This window comes from Eriocheir sinensis, chromosome 61 (genome assembly GCF_024679095.1).
Source record: "Eriocheir sinensis breed Jianghai 21 chromosome 61, ASM2467909v1, whole genome shotgun sequence".
NCBI lineage: Eukaryota > Metazoa > Arthropoda > Malacostraca > Decapoda > Varunidae > Eriocheir > Eriocheir sinensis.
Genome location: NC_066569.1, coordinates 7,516,360 through 7,525,136, shown reverse-complemented (window position 1 = coordinate 7,525,136; position 8,777 = coordinate 7,516,360).

Genomic DNA, 8,777 nt, shown 5'->3' with positions numbered 1-8,777 from the left:
AAAAGAGGGGAAGAAGGATAGAAAGGAAGATGGCAGAAGGGGAAAGAAAAAGGAGAAAGAAAGAAGGAAAGAGAGAGCTGAGAAAAAGGGGAAGGAGAGCAAGGAAGAAGGGAAGAGGAGGGGGAGAAGATGTAGGGGAAGGCTACCAGTGAAGGCAAAATCCGTGCCAATCGCAGCGGACGGGTTAGGAGTGTCAGTGTTCATTCAGATTCCAGACTCAAAAGAGGTCACGAGTATTCTAAGTTCTAAGTACCCGAGGGAATAGTTTCTAGCCGAGCAGATCACAAGGGAACAATACCGAACAGCGATGCGATGCGTGACAATTACCCAGCGACCATTAAGTACCAATTAGGAGACTTCCGTTGATGTACAGTATTGGTAACCTTAACTGCCGCCCGGTCATTAGGGAACAGCCATTGATTTTTGTTTCCCAGCCCTTTGTTGTTTCTTTCCGTTTTCCCCCTTTAACAGTGCACAAAGCTTAGGGGTTGTTGTTTCTTCCCGTTTTCCCCCTTCAACAGTGCACAAAGCTTAAGGGTTGTTGTTTCTTCCCGTTTTCCCCCTTCAACAGTGCACAAAGCTTAAGGGTTGTTGTTTCTTCCCGTTTTCCCCTTCAACAGTGCACAAAGCTTAGGGGTTGTTGTTTCTTCCCGTTTTCCCCCTTCAACAGTGCACAAAGCTTAAGGGTTGTTGTTTCTTCCCGTTTCCCCCTTCAACAGTGCACAAAGCTTAAGGGTTGTTGTTTCTTCCCGTTTTCCCCCTTCAACAGTGCACAAAGCTTAAGGGTTGTTGTTTCTTCCCGTTTTCCCCTTCAACAGTGCACAAAGCTTAAGGGTTGTTGTTTCTTCCCGTTTCCCCCTTCAACAGTGCACAAAGCTTAAGGGTTGTTGTTTCTTCCCGTTTTCCCCTTCAACAGTGCACAAAGCTTAAGGGTTGTTGTTTCTTCCCGTTTTCCCCCTTCAACAGTGCACAAAGCATAGGGGTTGTGATGCAGTTGGCGGTAGTGAGCGTTCTGAGTACTAATCGGTTCACGGATAGAGAAAGGCAATGTCCGACAGGGTTACTTTGACAAAAACACACACGAACAGACACATAAGAGGTATACGTGTTTGTGAAGATGGAATGTGAGTGTATGTAATAAACAATATATATGAGTTAACAATAGGAGGACGAAAACAGACAGTAGAAGATAAACGAGTAAGAAGAGAAGAAGGGGTCGGTAAGGAGGGGAGGAAGGGGAGGGAGGGGCGCCACATCTCGTTTTCTGTGGGCCATATTTGTGCAGCAAACATTTCGTCTCTCTTTAGTGTGTTTGCCCGGCGCGAGGAGTGGATGGGATAATGGCCCAGTGATCGCCGAGCCGGGGGGGGGAGGGGGTTAGAGGGGTCAGAGTGAGGGGGGGTACAGGGGTCAGAGTGAGGGGGGGTACAGGGGTCAGAGGGAGGCGGGGGTACAGGGGTCAGAGGGGAGGTAGAGGGGTCAGAAGGGGGGTACAGGGGTCAGAGGGGCTCGGAGGGAGGGGGTCAGAGGGAGGGAGATAGAGGGGTCAGAGGGAGGGGGGTAGAGGGGTCAGAGGGAGGGGGGTAGAGGGGTCAGAGGGAGGGGGATAGAGGGGTCAGAGGGAGGGGGGTAGAGGGGTCAGAGGGAGGGAGATAGAGGGGTCAGAGGGAGGGAGATAGAGGGGTCAGAGGGAGGGAGATAGAGGGGTCAGAGGGAGGGGGATAGAGGGGTCAGAGGGAGGGGGATAGAGGGGTCAGAGGGAGGGGGGTACAGGGGTCAGAGGGTATGTAGAGGGGTAAGAAGGGGGGTACAGGGGTCAGAGGGGCTAGGAGGGGGAGGGGGGTCAGAGGGGAAGTAGAGGGGTCAGAGGGAGGGAGATGGTGGAGGTGGTGGAGATGGTGGAGATGGTGGTGGTGGTGGTTGGTGGAGATGGTGGTGGTGGTTGGTGGAGATGGTGGTGGTGGTTGGTGGAGATGGTGGTGGTGGTTGGTGGAGATGGTGGTGGTGGTTGGTGGATTTACATAGATTTACATAGAAAATCAGACCACACAGACCCCATGGTCCAGACTTGGTGGTCTGTCCTTAAACCTAAGTGATTTTACATTAATCAGAAGACTCCAAAACGTTGCATTTCTACTCTAGTTGATATTAAGTTGAAGGAAGTGACGGTCGAGCTTATTTTTGAAGGAGTCAATCGTGTTACACTGGACCACTGATGATGGGAGCTTATTCCATTCTCGCACTACAACGTTGGTGAAGAAAAATTTGGTGCAGTCTGAATTTACTTGTCTACATCTGAGTTTTACGCCATTGTTCCTCGTGCGCAAAGTGTCATCGATCATAAACAATGTTGATCTGTCTACATTCGTGAAACCATTAAGTATTTTAAAACATTCGATCAGTTTTCCTCAGGCGACGTTTCTCAAGAGAACATGTTAAGGGTAGAAAGCCTTTCTTCGTAGGATTTGTTGCGCAAGGAAGGATAATTTTCGTTGCCCGACGCTGAACACCTTCTAATTTAGCAATATCCTTTGCATGGTGGGGAGACCAAAACTGTACCGCATATTCCAAGTGGGGTCTGACTAAACTGTTGTAGAGCAGAGTATTACATCTTTATTCTTAAATAAAAGTTTCTTTTAATGAAGCCCAACATTCTGTTCGCATTATTTGCTGCATCGATGCATTGCTGTGAAATTTGAGGTTTGACGCGATTTTGACCCCAAGTCCTTGACGCATTGAACGCTTTTGAGTTTAACGCCGCGCATTTCGTAATCAAACTTTTTATTCCTCGTTCCTTGAAGGACCTGGCACTTGTCTACGTTAAGGGCATCTCCCATCTATCCGACCAAGCTGAAATTTTGTGCAAATCCTCTTGGAGGCTTTGCCTGTCTTCGTCAGTGAGAACCGAGTTACCAATCTTTGTGTCGTCTGCAAATTTACTAATGCGGTTATTGAGTCACACATCCACGTCGTTGATGTAAATAATGAAGAGCACTGGGCCAAGAACCGAGAGGGACGCCACTAGTGACAGGCGCCCACTCTGAGTTAAATCCGTCAATCACTACTCTTTGTTGTCTGTTGCTCAACCAATTCGCGATCCATTGGTTTACCTGACCGTCAATACCTATTTGTTTTAATTTGTAAAGTAATTTATGATGCGGGACTTTATCAAACGCTTTCTGGAAATCAAGATAGACTACGTCCAGTGATTTGGTTACGTCATAAACAGTGAAGAGGTCGTTATAAAAGGTTAATAGATTTGATAGGCAGGATCTTTTATTTCGGAAGCCATGTTGTGAGTCCCCAATTAATGAGTGGCTTTCAAGGTAACTCACAATTTTGTCTCTAATTATGCCCTCAAGTAGCTTACCTACAACCGAAGTTAGACTAATGGGCCTGTAATTACCTGGTACTTTTTTGTCTCCTTTCTTAAAAATCGGTGTCACGTTAGCCTTTTTCCAATCTGAAGGGACAATGCCTTGTCGCAAGGACATATTGAATACGGTTGTGAGGGAGATGGTGGTGGTGGTGGTTGGTGGAGATGGTGGTGGTGGTTGGTGGAGATGGAGGTGGTGGTTGGTGGAGATGGTGGTGGTGGTTGGTGGAGATGGTGGTGGTGGTTGGTGGAGATGGAGGTGGTGGTGGTTGGTGGAGATGGTGGTGGTGGTGGTTGGTGGAGATGGTGGTGGTGGTGGTTGGTGGAGATGGTGGTGGTGGTGGTTGGTGGAGATGGAGGTGGTGGAGATGGAGGTGGTGGTGGTTGGTGGAGATGGTGGTGGTGGTGGTTGGTGGAGATGGTGGTGGTGGTGGTTGGTGGAGATGGAGGTGGTGGTGGTTGGTGGAGATGGAGGTGGTGGTGGTTGGTGGAGATGGTGGTGGTGGTTGGTGGAGATGGTGGTGGTGGTTGGTGGAGATGGTGGTGGTGGTTGGTGGAGATGGTGGTGGTGGTTGGTGGAGATGGTGGAGGTGGTGGAGATGGTGGAGATGGTGGAGATGGTGGAGGTGGTGGAGATGGTGGAGATGGTGGAGATGGAGGTGGTGGAGATGGTGGAGATGGAGGTGGTGGAGATGGTGGAGATGGAGGTGGTGGAGATGGTGGAGATGGAGGTGGTGGAGATGGTGGAGATGGAGGTGGTGGAGATGGTGGAGATGGTGGAGATGGTGGAGATGGTGGAGATGGTGGAGATGGTGGAGATGGTGGAGATGGTGGAGATGGTGGAGATGGAGATGGTGGTGGTGGAGGTGGTGGAGATGGTGGAGGTGGAGGTGGTGGTGGTGGAGGTGGAAGAGGTGGTGATGGTGGTGGTCGCCTTTTTTTCCCTTCTCCCTTTTTATTCCTCTTTATTCCCATTCTCTTGTTTCCTCTTTCCCTCTTTCTCCTTCGTTCTTGTACTTCTGTGTCTTCCTCTTGCTCTCTTCCTTCCAAATCCCTCTTTATTCCCTTCCTCTTTATTCTCTTCTTTTCTTCATCTTCTATTTCTTCCTTTCTCCCTCCCTTCTTTAGCCCTCTTCATACTCTTTTTTTTTCTCTCATTTTCCTCTTACGTTCTTCTTCTTCCTCTGTTTTGCTTCATCTCTCTCTTTTTCCCTCATTTCTTCCTCTATGCCCTTTGTTTCTCTTGTTCATTTTTCAATCTTTTTTCTTTTCTCCTTTTTCTGTCTTCCATTTCTTCTTTTTCATATTTTCATCTACTTCCTCTTCCTTTTCCATCATTCTCCTTCATCTCTCTCTTTTTCCCTCATTTCTTCCTCTATGCCCTTTGTTTCTCTTATTCATTTTTCCATCTTTTTCTTTTCTCTTTTTTTCCTGTCTTCCATTTCGTCTTTTTCACATTTTCATCTACTTCCTCTTCCTTTTCCATCATTCTTCTCCTTTCTTTTAAATCCTATGTTTTTTTCCTTTTCCTCCCACACTTAACAATTCTTATCCTCCTTCTCCTCCACCTTTTTATAGATTTTTTTTCACTTCCTCCACCTATTACTAGAAGGCTGTTATTCTCCTTCATCTTCCTTTCCTTCATCTTTTCCTTCATTTACTCTCATTCTCCTCCCTTCTTCCTTCTTTTTTTTCACTTATGTCTTTCTTCCTTTCCTAATCTTTTATTCTTCTCATTCTCCCTTCCTCTTCCTTCTCTTTCCTTCCTCCTTAATTTCTTCTACTTTCCATCTTTCTTTCCTTCCTTCTCTTTACTTCTTTCTTTTATTCTTTCTTTCCTCTCTTCTTTCTTTCCTTCCTTCCTTTCTTTTATTCCTTCTTTCCTTTCTTCCTTTCTTTTTCTTCCCTTTCTTCTTTCTTTCCTTCCTTTCTTTCCCTCTTTCCTTCTTTCCTTCTTTCTTTCATATCTTCCTTCTTTCCTTCTTTCTTTCCTTCTCTTCCCTTCATCATTCTTTCTTTCCTTCATCTTTCTCCTCGCCGCAAGTGGAGGGGGATCACAGGTGGATAATTAGTACTGGACAGGTAACAGACACACACCTGTCCGGATTTTTTTCCCTCTATTAGATCGTTCCCTGGAAGTTATAATTGTGTGACCTGACCATCGCGAGATTTTATTTTTTTTATTTCTTCGTATAAGGTTTCTTTATTTCTTTTTTTCCTTTTCTTATGTTCCTTTTACTTTTTTTCGTTTTTTCTTTTCTTTTTTTCCTTTTTTCTTTTCCTTTTTTCTTTTCCCTTTTTTCTTCTTTCTTCCCTTTTTCTTCTTTCCTTTTATTTCCTTGTTTTCCTTTATCTTATTTTTTCTTTTTTTTTTGCGCCGAAAGAAAATGAACGAAACTAAAAAAAAAAAAAAACAATCTGACCGAAACGAGAGAGAGAGAGAGAGAGAGAGAGAGAGAGAGGAGGTTGTTATCTTGTTCTCTAATCACTCGGTTTTTTTTTTCGTGTTTCGTGAATCACAAAGTCGAAACGGTTCCACTCGGACGTCCAATCTTAACTCCTTCCTCGTGTGTGTGTGTGTGTGTGTGTGTGTGTGTGTGTGTGAAATTACCGTGAAATAGCCACACACACACACCTCTAACTTTAACTGTGTGTGTGTGTGTGTGTGTGTTCTCTCTCTCCTCCTCTTAGTCTCCTTAGTTCTCCTTTATCATAAGAAGAGAGGAGGAGGAGGAGGAGGAAGAGGAAGAAGAGGAAGAAGAGGAGGAAGAGGGAAGGAAAAGGAAAAGGAAGAAGAGGAGGAGGAGGAGGAAGAGGAAGAAGAGGAGGAGGAGAAGGAAGAAGAAGGAGGAAGGAAGGAGAGAGGAAGGAAGGAGGAGGAAGGAAGAAGGAGGAGGAAGGAAGGGAAGAAGAGGAAGAAGAAGGAGGAAGAAGAGGAGGAGGAAGAAGGAGAGAAGAGGCTAATTCGAAGAGGAAGAAGGATATGCGCTTTCCTTCAGACCTTCCTTCGCTGTACCGTTGCCAAATTATCGTACTCAGAGCATAGTATTAACCGGTTTCTGACGCATAACTATTGCCAAGAAACATCAGGAATTAACTATTTTAACGATAATTATAAGTGAATCTCCTTATTGGGGTCCACGAGACAGTTTTGGGGTCGGAAGTCTGTAGATATGAGGCTGAGTACGACAATCTGGCAACCTTGCTTCGCTGTAACATGAGTGACGTTATATCGTGTCTGTCACGTTTGGTAGACCTGTTAAGTGGTTGAAAGGTAGCGTTTGAGTCTGTCTGTCTGTCTGTCTGTCTGTCTTTCTATCTCTACTAGTCCAGTAAATCTAGGGTTCAACCTAAAACAAATTGCAATAGATTGTTTCTCACTTCTGAGTGACTTGACTAGTCCTCAGGTACATCATACTAAAAATCCCCATGAATCCATGTGGTGGAAGGGGGTCAACGGCGGCCATTTTGGAATTTTCTTAAAAGTCATATATCTGGTAAAATAATAGTTTTATCAGGAAACACAACTCAATAAAAATTGTTCAGAATTGATTGTTTTATAGCAATGGCAGGTTATTTTACAAAGATAAATAAATATATAGGAAAAAATAATAAAATATTAAATTTTGATTGCTGATTTTATTTTCAAAGACATATTCCTCAGAACTAGTGGCATCCATGACAAAATGCATCGAAGTAAAAATAGAACAAACTTTCCTCTTTTTGAAAGATTTATACAAGTTTATGCATATTTTAAAAATTGACAAAGTTATGAGGGAAAATATACAAAAAGCCATCCTTAAAAAAATAATAATAAATACCTCCAGTCAAACCTTAAAATTTATTACATTATAATGTTTCTCAACACTTAGTAATAATTAGTGTCATGCTATGAAAAGGTTTTTTTCCCTTCATTTCAGAAACCAAATTGCACAAAAAAGTTTTTTTTTCATCTTACAAATAATGAAACTTAATTTCTGATGTAGTAATTTATTATTAATGTTGTCTGTTCTCCTAAACCCATATGAAAAAATAATAAACTATTGAAATTGAATAAATGTGCTAATTTTCAAAGACTTTTCTGCAGAACTAGGGCATGTATGACAAAACGCATCAAAATATAAGTTGCAGAACAAGCTTTCCTCTTTTGAAATATTCAAGTTTATCCATATTTTGAACATTAACAAAGATATGAGATACAATAGACAGAAAGCCACCAATAAATAATAAAAAAACATATATAGTACCTCCAGTTAAACCTTAAAACATATTACAAGAGGTTTCTAAATACTTAGTAATAGATAGTGTCCAGCTATAGAATGTTTTTTGTTTTCCTTTCAATAACCAAATCGTAAAAAGAAACATAACATGTTTTTTTTTACAAGTATTATAATTTAATTCCTAATACAGTAATTTCTTATTGATCCACCCATTTGATATTCATGAAACTTTCCTGCAGGGTATACTTACACAATTAATATTCAGGGTATTCATCATCCTCATCAAGAACAAAATAATAATAATAACAATAATAATAATAATAATAATAATAATAATAATAATAATAATAATAATAATAATAATAATAATAATAATAATAACTCTCCTAAGCTATGGTGTTCAAAATTAATAGCATATGATCATAGAGCATCTCCAACTTAAAATAACACGTGCTTTCACCTCTAAAAGTATTTGCAAAACTCGTGTCACAACCTGTATACAATAGGCTACACTGTAAATTTATTAGACTAACCTAATATTTGTCATTAATTCTTTTAACATTTTCTGTGCTCTACTACTACTACTACTACTACTACTACTACTACTTACAACAGCAGCAGCAACAACAAAACAACAGCAACAATACTACTACAACTGCTACTACTACTACTACTACTACTACTACTACTACTAATAATAATAATAATAATAATAATAATATCATCACTTTGCCAGTATGTTAACTTAGCACTTGTAATATTATAAAAGCCATTAATGACGTAGGTAGCAACATACTTACAAGAAAAGTGATGATATGGGAATATCACGTGTTGCCACCTTCCACATTCTTCATGCTCTGTACTGAGCGAGTCAGGCGATCAGCTGACTGGGATGCACCAGTAAGAAGCAAGCAACAATCTTGGCTTTCTGTATATTTTCCCTCATAACTTTGTCAATTTTAAAATATGCATAAACTTGTATATATATTTCAAAGAGGAAAGTTTGTTCTACAATTTTACTTCGATGCATTTTGTCATGGATGCCACTAGTTCTGAGGAATATGTCTTTGAAAATAAAATCAGCAATCAAAATTTAATATTTTATTATTTTTTCCTATATATTTATTTATCTTTGTAAAATAACCTGCCATTGCTATAAAACAATCAATTCTGAACAATTT